The sequence below is a fragment of the Lonchura striata genome, chromosome 1 (genome assembly GCF_050655825.1).
Source record: "Lonchura striata isolate lonStrDom1 chromosome 1, ASM5065582v1, whole genome shotgun sequence".
NCBI lineage: Eukaryota > Metazoa > Chordata > Aves > Passeriformes > Estrildidae > Lonchura > Lonchura striata.
This window is the reverse complement of record NC_140703.1, coordinates 48535001-48547962: the sequence shown is the minus strand read 5'-3', so window position 1 is coordinate 48547962 and position 12962 is coordinate 48535001.

Genomic DNA, 12962 nt, shown 5'->3' with positions numbered 1-12962 from the left:
TTGAAATGTTACAAGAAACTAAAAATCCTCTATTGATCTTAACCTTCCACATCTTTTTGCGTATCGAGCCTGTGTGAACTTGTTTAACAGTACATATCACATTCAGCTAATAAACACTTCCATTCCATATTGTGCCAGAGCATATTTGCCAACTGCCTTCATTATTGTAGACCCAGTCACTTCAGATTAGCATAGGGCAGCTCTGAGAACTTCTCTAATCCCTATCACATTTATCTGTGCTTGTGTGCAGTTCTGTAAATTATAATTATTATATGTTTCCTCAACTAAAAAAACACTGAATGCTGACAGCTTCGTTCTTGAGCTTCAGGTACAGTCAGCATAGCGATCTCATCACTTGTTCTTCACTGCAGACCTAGAAGAAGTGCTCATTCAGCCTTGTACAGAAAAACGTTCTGCAAATGCAAATAAACTTAATACAACTTATGCCCACTTTAAGCATACTACCGTAACAAAAGAGATGGAAACATGCTTAACTTTCAAGCGCCCTATACTATAATAGTATTAAAATTCCATGGACCAAAGTTATCTTCATTGAAAAGTAAACTGCTAGCTAATGTATTTTTTTATTACTTTCAGGAAGCTAAATATCTGGGCTGCAATCCATGGCTTCAAAAGTGTAGCCATAGCTAATGGTTTTCTGCTAAATGACACAGCTTAGACTGATAGTACTATTTATTCATCTCCTCTGTTGAAATTCTCCCTTGGTCTTTTCTATTTTTGTTTTTTGTTTTGTTTGCTTGCTTGGTTTAGTTTGGTTTTTTCTGCTTTGTTTTGGTTTTGTATCCTAGTACAAAAATGTAATTTCTAACACACTATATATACAGCTTAATGAGTATGTAGGTGATTACCCATCATCTTTGTGATTCTGATTTGTTGATACAAGTATCTTGACATTCTATGTAGACTTCTATGAGAGCTTCTCTAAAAATAATTCTTAACACCTATAAAAATATTTTACATAGAATTCCTGGGAGATAACTTCTAGGTCTCTCTGGGTCAGTGTTCCTCAGTCACTTGTTCAAAAACCAAGAGAAAACCAGAGTGGTGCACATTTCCTCTTCCATCAATGGTTCCTGCCAAGAAATTGGTGTCACAGCATATAAAATTGCAGTTCACAAACTGATGTGGGCTTTATATCACTTTAGCTAAATATGAACTTTTGCATGCAAATAACAATAAAAGTTTAAAAAAATTAGAAAAAAACTAATTGTTTGCTTCTTTCTTATACTTCACATTGATCTAAATAGGATCTTCAGCTATCACCAAAGAGGAAAGAGTAAATTCTGGTAAGAAAAGGGTAAATTCTGGTGAAAGTGAATTCAGACATTCAATAAACTGTCACTAAAACATTTCTCTTGAAACTACTAAGAACAAAGAAATTCTATACTTTGAGGTGAGCACTTTAAATACTGAGGAGGCAGACATAAGTCCTCTTTTTGTTAGTTTGTCTAGTTAGAATGTGGACTACCTTGCCTGAGCTGTTTTCCAAAGCTAGATATATTTTGTACTGAACCAACCCATAAAAATTTATTTTCATTTCCTCACAATCAATCACTTGCATAGATGAGGATCTATTTTGTATAATTTGTATTTACTACTGTTTTAGAAGACAAATCCTATTGTAAGGCAAAATCTGAGTGGTTATATCCAAAGTTTGAGAGATTCACATTTTTTTACTCAATAAGATGTTGTGTTGTTTTTCATTGTATTAAAAGGGGACAGGATTCAATGAAATAACTTATGATTACTAATTTTTCAAAATATAGGTGGGAAAAATGAGCAAAATTTTTGTTTCAATGTCCTTTTTTAGCCCAAAGATTATCACTATATTTTCTCTTAGCTAGTCTATTCTTTTGTCTTACAATTCAAAAGTGAAACCAACTAATAAAAGTTAAATAAAAGAAATAAATCAAGGGAAAAAAACAGCTATATTATGTCCCTTTGAAATGATGCAATCATAGAAAAAGAATATGTTTTGATATAGTTCTATATTTATTCCAATTAGATGTTACAAATCACACAGGAAGAAAACACAAGCTGCGTAAAGCCATTCTTAAGAACATTCTTAAGGTTATTCTTAATTAATGTAGAGGTAGGTGTGTATATATTAAATGTAAAGTTCTATTTTAGTGGAACTTAGAGATGTATACGTCTTGTCAATCCATATGTAAGATGCATAAAAACAGTTTTCCTTTCTGAAATACTGTCAAAATAAGACATTGTATAGGACACAATTATCTGTTACCCCATATTGCCAGAGTAGTAAAAGTGTCAGAAGTAATCTGAATTTCATAATTCCCATTGCTACCCAAGGCAAGAGTTATTAATCTGATCAAAACTTTTATTTATTTAATCGGACATATGATACAGGTCTTCATTTTCTTACACTTATCCATCTATGATTTACTTCACTCATTTGTGTGTAGGATTGTAACAATACGCTGTGTCAGTAGGATTATGGTTACTTCATTAACATAAGATATTGAGCATAAAGGAGCATTCTGCAGTTGTATGCAGTATTTGCATATAAATTTGATTATATCATTAGAAATTATAGATTTTACAAAGGTTTGGTTTGGGTTTTTTTGTTTACTTCATTTGGGTTTTTTTGTATTTTGTTTCGTGTGTGTGTTTCTTTTATGTTTGTTTTATTCTGTTCTGAGGACATGTACTTTCTATGGTAATGATTAGAAACAGGCTAAATTAGCTGGTTTCTTTTAATGCTTCAGTCATATTGCTCACTGAAGCAGCACTGTGATATAATGGTTCTGCATTTATAGCTGGGAGCATTCAAACTCCTTTTCCAAGGTTATGTCTTATCTTTGGTTAGGTGTTTCAGTTCTATAAAAACATCTATCAGGTAAAATAAAAAAGAAGACTTCATACCTCTATTTTACAGTATCACCCCTTCTTATATCTCATTATTATTATTCTTTGGTATTATTATTATGCTAAAAGAAGTATAAGCTATGGGCATTTTCTAGGAAGGATAAGAGATAGAATGGTGAAAACGCCCAACATTAAACCAAAATAAACCCAGTCTTAGTTGAGAGGCATGAGTTTCAGAGGCTGCTGGAGAAGGACTGAAGACCTGTTTGACAAAACAGGTTGAAGCCGGCTTTCCCAGGGATCTTCTATAAAAGCAGAGAAAGAATTTATAGGCAAGCAAGCATAAGAATTCAGCTGAAGATTTCAATAGAAAAGGTAAAGACCAAAAAAAAGGGACAAGGATTGAAAAAAAAATACTGTCATTTTTATTGTAGGAACTTTATGTAGGCAAGAGGCAAACAGAGGTAAATTCTGGGCAAAAGAAAAAATAAGGGATTTTTCATACAGTTCTGAATAGGTGAAAAGTTAGATACTGAGGGTGAGCATAGAGATCATGCCTATTTACCAGTATTCTGAACTCTACCATGATGATGATCTCTAAATCACTAACTTATACATGCTTTTTTTTGTGTGTGTGTACACTATCATATATAAATATTTCTACATATTTACTATTGCAACAATGCTGAAAAAAGTGAAGATGAAACTTCAGAAATTTGGAATATTTGTTTTAGGAGAGACCTTCCCTTCCCCTTTGAAAGGATTTGGATTTTATTTTTTCATTCCTTTTCAGTTAAACAGATTGCATCATAAAATGGTGAGGGCACATTTTCATTATTTAATTTTACAAACCTTGTAGTTCTCTCTGCATGTAGGTGGAATAACCTAGATTGTGAGAAAAGGCATTGAAAAAGGTACCAAAGCATTTTGCAGTGTGTGCTAATTCTTTATTAGCTCATTACAGAAGTTCTGTCTTTTAAGAGCCAATAACGTTGGAGACCAATATGCAGTGTTATCATACTTCATGTTTTAAACTCATACTAGTCTATTTTCCCTAATTTCCCTGACTGTCTTTTTCATATAGTTATAACACCTGTCCTCTGTGTAGGAGAGATTGCTTTATTTTGGATCTATTTATCAGTTTTCACCAGTAAAAGGACTTTATTGTAGTAAAAAATTGCTTGTTTACACTTATCCGGCTGTAGCTACCTATTTTCCCTTTATGAGATTATTTGTGAAATAGCCTCCTGTCAGTAAAAAGAGAGAAAATGGCAAACAATAGAAGAGGAACACGTCAGAAGATACCCTGAAGTGGAGAAATACAGTATAAGGAACAAAGTCTTAAGCATCTTGGTAGCACTCAGATTACAGCAATTACAGGAAATAGAAACACACTTTAGAAGACAACAAAACAGCACCTTGCAGTTTCAAGATAAAAACTTTCCTTGTGAAGACCTTTCAAGGCTATATTGACAGTAGTCTAAGAAAATTCCCCAAATCAATTGGGGATAAAGAGAAATAGCATGATGTATTGTGGAGAAATTACATGTTGTATTCTTGGAAGACATTCTTGACTGTTATGTTTCAAATAAAAAGAGGCCTTAGGAAAGATGCAGGGAATCTACCTCTGTAGATGTTATTCTTGTTGCTAGAAAAAGCTGAATGTCAGAACAAGCCTAAAACAATGGATATATTGCAGGCAGGAAAAAAAAGAGGGTAAGAAAGAACAAATAAGGAAAAAGCAATACAGAACAGTCTGTTCATGAGTATAGCAAATTAATGAAATTTGAATGAACTGGAAATTATTTCACAATATAAAGTGGGAGACTGAAATATTGCAGTATTTTCTTTGGAAAGAATACGTGTTATTTGAGAAATAATTCAAGAAAGACTGATCCAATTGACATCCATTATTATAATGATGGTTGGCACCAAAACTATTTTTTTAATGATAGTGATTCTTTTTGGAAAGTATTTTAAAATTTAGAGTTTGAAGAAACAAAATTTGATCGTAAAAGACCTAGTTTGTAAGGGTGAAGGAAATAGAACTATAAAATTAATCTCAAGATTTACATTAAAAATCAAATTCTCAAAATAAATAATCAAGATATTTTTTAATTTATTTTTAAAAGAATATTCAGTCTGACTAATAGTTTTGGGATTTATATATTTGATCAATATTTACAGGCAAAGAAGCATAAATTAACAGAGTTGCATACAAGGCAGTATATCAACAAATTTAAAAACATAAATAACCCTCTGAATAATATTTTTAATTCTGTAAGTCATATGATAAACCATTAATCTATCCCCAGGTTCCTCAGAAACTATTAATATTTGAATTTATAGATTGTATTAAATTTGTATTAAATTTTTCAAATGTTTTCCATCTCTCATATTCAGGCAATGTTTTAGTATTTCTTCTGGGTATCCTGTCTTCATTTATACTTCCTGTACATTATTTTTTTTATTACAGTTTTTATTTGAGTTAAGTCAGGTGTCCAGTATTCAACCAAATTAGAGTCATATTGCACCAGTTTGATCTTCTGAATAATGATTTGGATCAGTCTTGTGCCTGAAGAAGTTGTCAAGAATCTCTCCTTGACATTTTTACTTTTCAGGTCAGTTTCACATAGGGCATGCAGCCAGATCAAATCATTCATTCATTCATTCATTCATTCACAAAATGAAACCTGTTTTCTTCAAATTCAAGTTTGCAAGTCCAAGATTCTATTTTTTTATTTAACTGATTTCTCTGAATAGCTGAAACAACACCATTTTTTGATTGCTGTGGTCAAGTCTGTCATGAACCTTAATACCTCCAATATTATTTTTCTTTATTTTTATTTAATCAACTTGTTACTCAGCAGTATTAAATTAATGTCTTTAACATCCTCTAGAAATCTTCAGGATTGCTTATATTTCTTTCCAGGAAATGCTTTGGTGAAAAAGTTCTTCATGAGAATCTTTGCTCTACCACTGCCTCCTCCTTTCCTCCCCACTGCTTTGTTATTTCCACAGGCTGCACTCAGTCCCTGTAGTGAGGCAGATCTTGGCACATTGTCTGTTTGTTTGTTTTGGGGAGGGTATGGCTAGCACATAGCAATTTTTCTTGTCTGCTCCTTTCATTCTTATCTTCTGTTCCAGCACAGGCTTTTTCCATCCTGAAGTGCATTGAGGAATATCAGCCTGCTCAGGCATGGAGTCCTACATAAGCTCTGCTGTGGATATCTGCTCCACTGTGGAGCACCATCTTCTCTTCTTCTTCTTCTGACCTCAGTGATTTCTCCACTGTTTCCCCACACCATCACACTATTTTTTTTTTTTTTTTGTGTGTGTGTGTGTTGTTTTGTTTTTGTTGTGTTTTATTTTTTTGTGTCCCTTCTTCTACTGTCTTTTTTTTTCCTCTGCCAGTGCCTGGGCACCTGCACCCAGTGCATCAGCAAAGATTGACTGCCTGAAAAAAATGCCAAAATTATGACATTATGACTACCAGTGTCTTTTGGAGCTCAGGTAAAAGTTTTGGGCTCAACACTAATAAATGAACTGAAATGAAAAAAAAAGAATATAGCGCTGGTCCTTCAGTCTTGTTCATAAGGCTGGCTTTTGAGAAATGCTGGCATTTGCCAGACAAACTTAAAAATTAAAAATAAAAAATAATTTTAAAAGATTAAAAAGAAACCAACAAACAGTTAAAATTAAATATACTCGTAGTTTTTCTAACCATATAATTTTCAGATTTCTAAACCAAGCTGAAAATAACTGTGTAAATGCAAATAAACCAAAATTATTATTATTGTTTTATTCTTATTCTTATTCTTATTCTTATTCTTATTCTTATTCTTATTCTTATTCTTATTCTTATTCTTATTAAGCAAATAACTAGTCTAGCAGAAATTTTGTTAAATTTTACACTGGTCTGTACATTTGTCACTTTGAAGTTCATCTTATGGACATATATGCCTTCTTCTCAGCATTGTGGAATTTTTTATGTTTGCTTGAGGAAAGAAGCCTTGAGGAAAATTGTACAAACAGATTTCCTGATCAGCTCTGGAAACATATAGTGAAGGAAAACAATGTGCTGGTCCAGAGGCACAGAATTTGATGAAATCACTGTTTTTCCAAACTCTGAATACATTCCTTTGACTTTGAGTACATCTCTCGGGTTTTTATGACATAGGTATTTAATATTTTATGTGGAACATAGTGAAGACAGAATTCTTCTATTAACCCATTATAAACCAATGGGTTATAATCATTAGAGGGAAGTATAACAGAAAAAAAATTGCAAAGACACTTTTGGTTCTTTTAGCCATATTTTGTCTTTATATGATACAAAAACATCCTCTTGAAAACCAAGCAACCTTAAACTTCCCAAGTAAATGGAGAGGGAGAAAAAATTATACTATTATATATACCATATAATATATATATATTATATATACTATTTAAAGATATTCATTTTAAAATACTTCTGGGGAGAAAAAAACCTAAAAAAACCCAAAAACCCAAGACAACATTGTAGGATATAAATTTGTTTCACTTGAAGGGATGTGCCTTGTGTTTGAACTCTAGGGCAGAGGACAGCCTCAGGGTGAAAACAAAACCAGCATTTCATATGATGCGTACAAATTAATGAAAAAATGTATTATAGGAATACAGAATTTACAAACCGTTTTTTTTGTTGTTGTTTTTTTTATTGTTTTTTCCCCCAAAATTATAACTCCTTCAGTTTAGCTTTAGTATCTAAAAACATTTTTTAGATACTAAAAATATTATCTAAATAATATCTAAAAATATTAAAAAGAGAGAGAAATATAAATATTTTACATATTTCTCTCTCTCTCTCTCTCTCTTTTTTTTTTAACCAGCTATGTTCTGTGCGATTTTGGTAAAGCAAAAAAGTTGGTAATTGAATACATGAAGGAAAGGAAATGAAATAAAATAAATGCTAGTAAAACAAAAATTTTCAGACCTGTGTATATAAATTTTATTGATGGAATAAGAAATTACAAGAGCTGGATTTGAAATTAATCTCCCAAATCACAATTTCCTCATTACTTTTAAGTCATCAAAAGTTCCAAGAAAAGCACAGTGAAAGGGCTGACTCCACCTAAGTAACTAATTTTTCTTTGTTCTTCCAACTCTTCTATGACTGTCTCCAAAATAATATTTTGCTAAAGGCTCTTTATAGGCAGAAAACAGATCGTTTAATGCTAACAGAGTAACATCTCCTGTGTAAAGAAAATTCAGAGGTGCTTATATTATCAGCTTCAGAATTTTATCCATTTTGCTTTTTACTGGTTGTAATTTTTTTTTTTTGTTTACAGCCTAAACCCTAATGGCTGTGCATTTTAAACCATTTTTCCCAGTAAAACACTGAAAGCATTGTATTGTCGTTATTACACCTGCATGACATGTGACACAAAGTGTTCAAGATGGTAGAATGCTGCCCTTGCAGCACCTTCAAGTGTGTCTTTAACACTTCCTATGTGCATGCCCACCACATTTACTCTATTATTTCACTACACAGATATGCCCAGTAGATAAACACAAAGCTTGAAACCCTGAAATTCTTTTTTCTCACTAGTCCAATTCTGATGTCTTTATCCTGACTATAGGCTTTCAGGTTGTTCACTTTATTGTCCTTGGTTCAAGGACTGCTCTGGCCTAATCATTTCATGAACAACACCACATATAAATATTCTGCTTGTCAGAGAATACAAGATACTCACAAGCACAGTGGTTTTAAAATGAGAAGATTGTATGGCTCCAATCTGCCTTCTCAGAAATAGATCTGATCTGACATAAACCAGCCTAAACATCATTATAAACAAGTAGTCTCCCTGTGCAACTAAGTTTATGAAAAAAGCATAAGGTTGATATCTACACAGGTAGGAATAAATTAAGAATAATTAGATGCTTCAGAGGAAAAGATAAAAAGGAAGTGGAGAGCAACACACAGGCAGGAACAAAATAAAATTCTCTAAGGAAGATGTGTAAGCAAACTTTAATTATCTGATGTTTCCTGTGCGCTAAGACCTAGTACCTGTGCTGTTACATGAACTTAGTTTTACATCTGTGGATTTCCAGGTTCATAGGAAAATATCAGACCTGCTCTGCAGGGATAGTTATGCTTCTGTAATATATGTTATGTTAGATAATGTCTTAGAAAAAGGGCATTATTCATTATGATCCCAGTAGAAAGCCATTTAGACTTTTTAAGATATCATTTATAATGCTATTTGTTAGAGCTAACACTCTGCAGTAATACAGAAAGTCTTGTGTCCCTTTAGATGATGAAAGCCCCGGGCAGTGCAGCCTCAAAGAGGACTCCCTGTGCAGTACATCATGCCAACCCCATCCATAACAGAGCTACTCCCTTTTCAGTCATTCAAGTTACAATAGGACTTTCTTGCAAGGAAAACTCTTTTGCCCTCTCTAAAGTTGAAAGAGAAATTATGTTCTCATGACAATTTCTTTCTGCACACTTGGATAAAGATAAGGCCGTGCATGTGGCATAATCACCAGTAACAAGTGGGAGCTGCCTGATGGTTGCTCTATTTGCTGGCTGACGTTATTGTGCAGAAATGGAATTTATGCTGCACAACACAGAATTGGAGCCCAGGTTGTACATTCAGCACAGCACAGGCTTGGTTCTGCTCAGGTTTACTCTACTGTGAATCACTATCTCCTAAAATACAATATTCTTCCACTCAAAACTACTACCAGGTTCAAGGAGAAGCAGAGGTCTGTTAACACCTTGAACAGTAGGTCTCCACTTATTGATATTCTTGATGAAGGCAAACTATGAATGTAAAAGAGAGAGGTGAATTTCTGTTGGTTCATCCTTGTCTTGCAACAGCAGTTTGATTTCTAGGCCAGAAGACTTTTTTTGGTCTGGCAAATTTATCAGCTGCATCTGCTGCTAGACATAATTTGATTTGAAATATGTAAGTTACAATCAGACTGCTAAAATGTTATTTTGTCCAGGAAGGTAAAAAATATTTGATTTGTCAACCTAACACAGTTAAACATTGTGCCAAAATAAACCCAAAGATGATTTGCTCCTACAAAGTATTTCTTGGGTACAGCAACCTTGAGATGACAGTTTTCAGTACTCAATGAAGGCAAAAACAGGCATTAACAAAACCTCTACCCTGGGCTTTCAGAGGATAGACTTTGGCCTATTCAGAACATTGACTCAGAAAAGTCCCTTGGGAAGCAGCCTTTAGAAGTGAAGTGGCCCAAGAAGGTTGGATATACTTTAAGGAGGAAATCTTGAAGGCACAGGGGCAGGCCGTGCTGAAAAATGGGCCTGGCCGAGCAGGGTTTTCACAGGAACTCGACAGAAAAGAGAGGTTATGTCACTTTTGAAAAAAGGACCAGGCAATCAGAAAGGGTTTAAGGATGTCATTAGGTAATGCAGAAATAAAATTAGAGAGGTGAAAACTCAGTTATAGCTTAATCTGGCCACTTCTGTAAAGGATAATTATAGTCATGTAAGAGGATGAAAAGGCTGAGGTACTTACCTTCTTTCTGTCTTCAGCAGTAGGACTGGTTATCCTCAGGACAACTAGTTTCCTGAGCTGGTAGACAGGGATGGGGAGCAGAATGGATTCCCTGCAACCAGGAGGAAGCAGTAAGTGACCTCCTGAGCCACTTTAATGCTCACAAGTCTATAAGATCAGGTGTCATTCATCCTAGAGTGATGGGGAAGTTGGTTGATGAGCTTGTTAAGCCACTCTCCATAATTTATCATCAGTCCTGGCTAACTGGGGAGGTTCCAGATGACTGAAGGTTGGCCAGTGTGACACTCACCTATGAGAAGGGTCAGAAGGAGGATCTGGGAAACCACAGGCTTGTCAGCATGGCCAATGTGCCTGTAAAGATTATGGAATAGATTATCCTTAGTGTGACCACAGGAAACATCCAGGACAACCAAGGGATCAGGCCCAGTCAGCAAAGGTTTAAGGGCTGGTCATGCCTGACCAACCTTACCTCCCTTTATGCCTTGGGTGACCTGCCTAGTAGAAAAGGGAAAGACTGGATTTTATCTACCTGGACTTCAGCAAACCTTTGCCACCATCTCCCATGGCATACTCCTGGAAAATCTGGCAGCCCACAGCTTGGACAGGAGCACTGTTTGCTGGGTTCAGAACTGGTTGGACAGCCTGGCCCAGAGAGTGCTGGTGAACGGTGCTGCATCCAGCTGGGGCCAGTCACCAATGGTACCCCCAGGGATCAGTGTTGGGCCCAGCCCTGCTTAACATCTTTATTGATGATATGAATGAGGGGATAGACTCTACCATTAGCAAACTCATGGATGACACTAAGTTGGGTCAGGGTGTCAATCTGCCAGTGGAGATGCCCTGAAGAGGGACCTGGACAGACTGGATAAATTGGCCGAGATAAAACAGCATGAGGTTCAACAAGACCAAGTGCCATGTCCTAGACTTTGACCACAATAACCTTAGGCAGTGCCACAGGCTGGGGAAAGAGAGGCTGGAAAGTGGCCCAGAAGAAATGGACCTGGGTGTGCTGGTGGACAGCCAGCTGTCATGAGACAGGAATGTGTCCAGGTGGCCAAGAAGTTTAATAGTATCCTGGCCAGTATCAAGAATAGTGTGACAAGACCTGCAAAGATGTTCTTCCCCTGTGTTCAGCACTGGTTAATCACACCTCATGTGTTGTGTTCAGTTTTGGGCCCCTCAATTACAGAAATACATTGAGGTGCTGGAGTTAGTCCAGAGAAGGGCAACAAAGCTCATGTAGGGTCTGGAGCACAGGCCCCATGAGGAGAAGCTGAGGCAGCTGGGGTTGTTTAGCCTGGAGAAAAATTAGCTCCAGGAAGATCTTATCAGTCTCCACAACTACCTGAAAGGAGAGAGTAGCCAGCTGGGGGATGGCCTCTTCTCCCAGGTAACATGTGATAGAACTAGAGGACATAGTCTTAATCTGTGCCAGAGGAGATTTAGGTTGGACATTAGGAAGAAATTCTTCTCAGAAAGGGTGACTGGAACGAACTATCCAGAGAGGTGGTGGAGTCACTGCTCCTAGTGGCATTTAAGGAAAGTCTGGACACAGCACTCAGCACCATGGTCCAGCTGGCATGGGGGTGTTCAGTCATAGGTTGGATCTGATGGTCTCAGAGATCTTTTCCAGATAATTGTGATAACTGTGATTCTGTGATTTCTTTTTATTAAGAAGATAATCTCTTCTATTGACCACTTTTTATAGTCTTGCAATTGCAAATTTAGCTGTTTTGAGTACATATAGAACACATAATTAGCGAATCAATCTTTGAATTACAGTCAATTGAAAATAGAGTTGATTGAAAATGCATTGCTTGTATGCAGAAAAAGATGGATTAAAATGGAAAATTCCTACTTAAAAATAGTGGTTCACATAAATACTGTGTATAAAGGTAAAATATTCTTATTAGTTCTTACTATCATGTCTATTTTATCTATTCAGGAGTTTATAGGTGTAACTTTAGATATTATAATCATAACTCGTGTTTTCTTGAGGAGTTAACCTATGGCTACCATCAAATTATTTTTTTATATAGGATAGTTGACATGTTCTTGGACAGAACTTTCACTTGATTGCATTAATATACATTTAATGGAATAACCACTTTCTAATTATGCAATTCCTCGTCAGTAAGCTGCCCTCCTTGGTATTTGTTACTTTTCTGATCTTCCATTTTTTTTATAAGAAAATGCTGAGAGCTCAATGACTGTTCAGCCTGTAGAAATAAAGGCTCAGGGGGAATATCATCAATGTTGATAAATACCTGAGGTGAGTGTAAAAAGAAAATAAAGACATTATTTTTTTAGTTCTTTCCCAGTAGATGGGCACAACCTGAAATGCAGCATGATCATTCTGAACAACAGGAAACACTTGTTTACTCTCAGGATTAGTGAGCAGGCTTCTGGCAAGACCTATGAACATATGGAGAGAGGAGCCCATGAAGGAGTAGATATACTGATAGGACTTGTGAGCCCATGGGAGACCCACACTAGAGCAATCTGTTTTGAAAGGACTGTATCCCTTGAAAAAGAATTAGAGGCATAAAACAACTTGAAGGGACTCACAAGGATAACTGA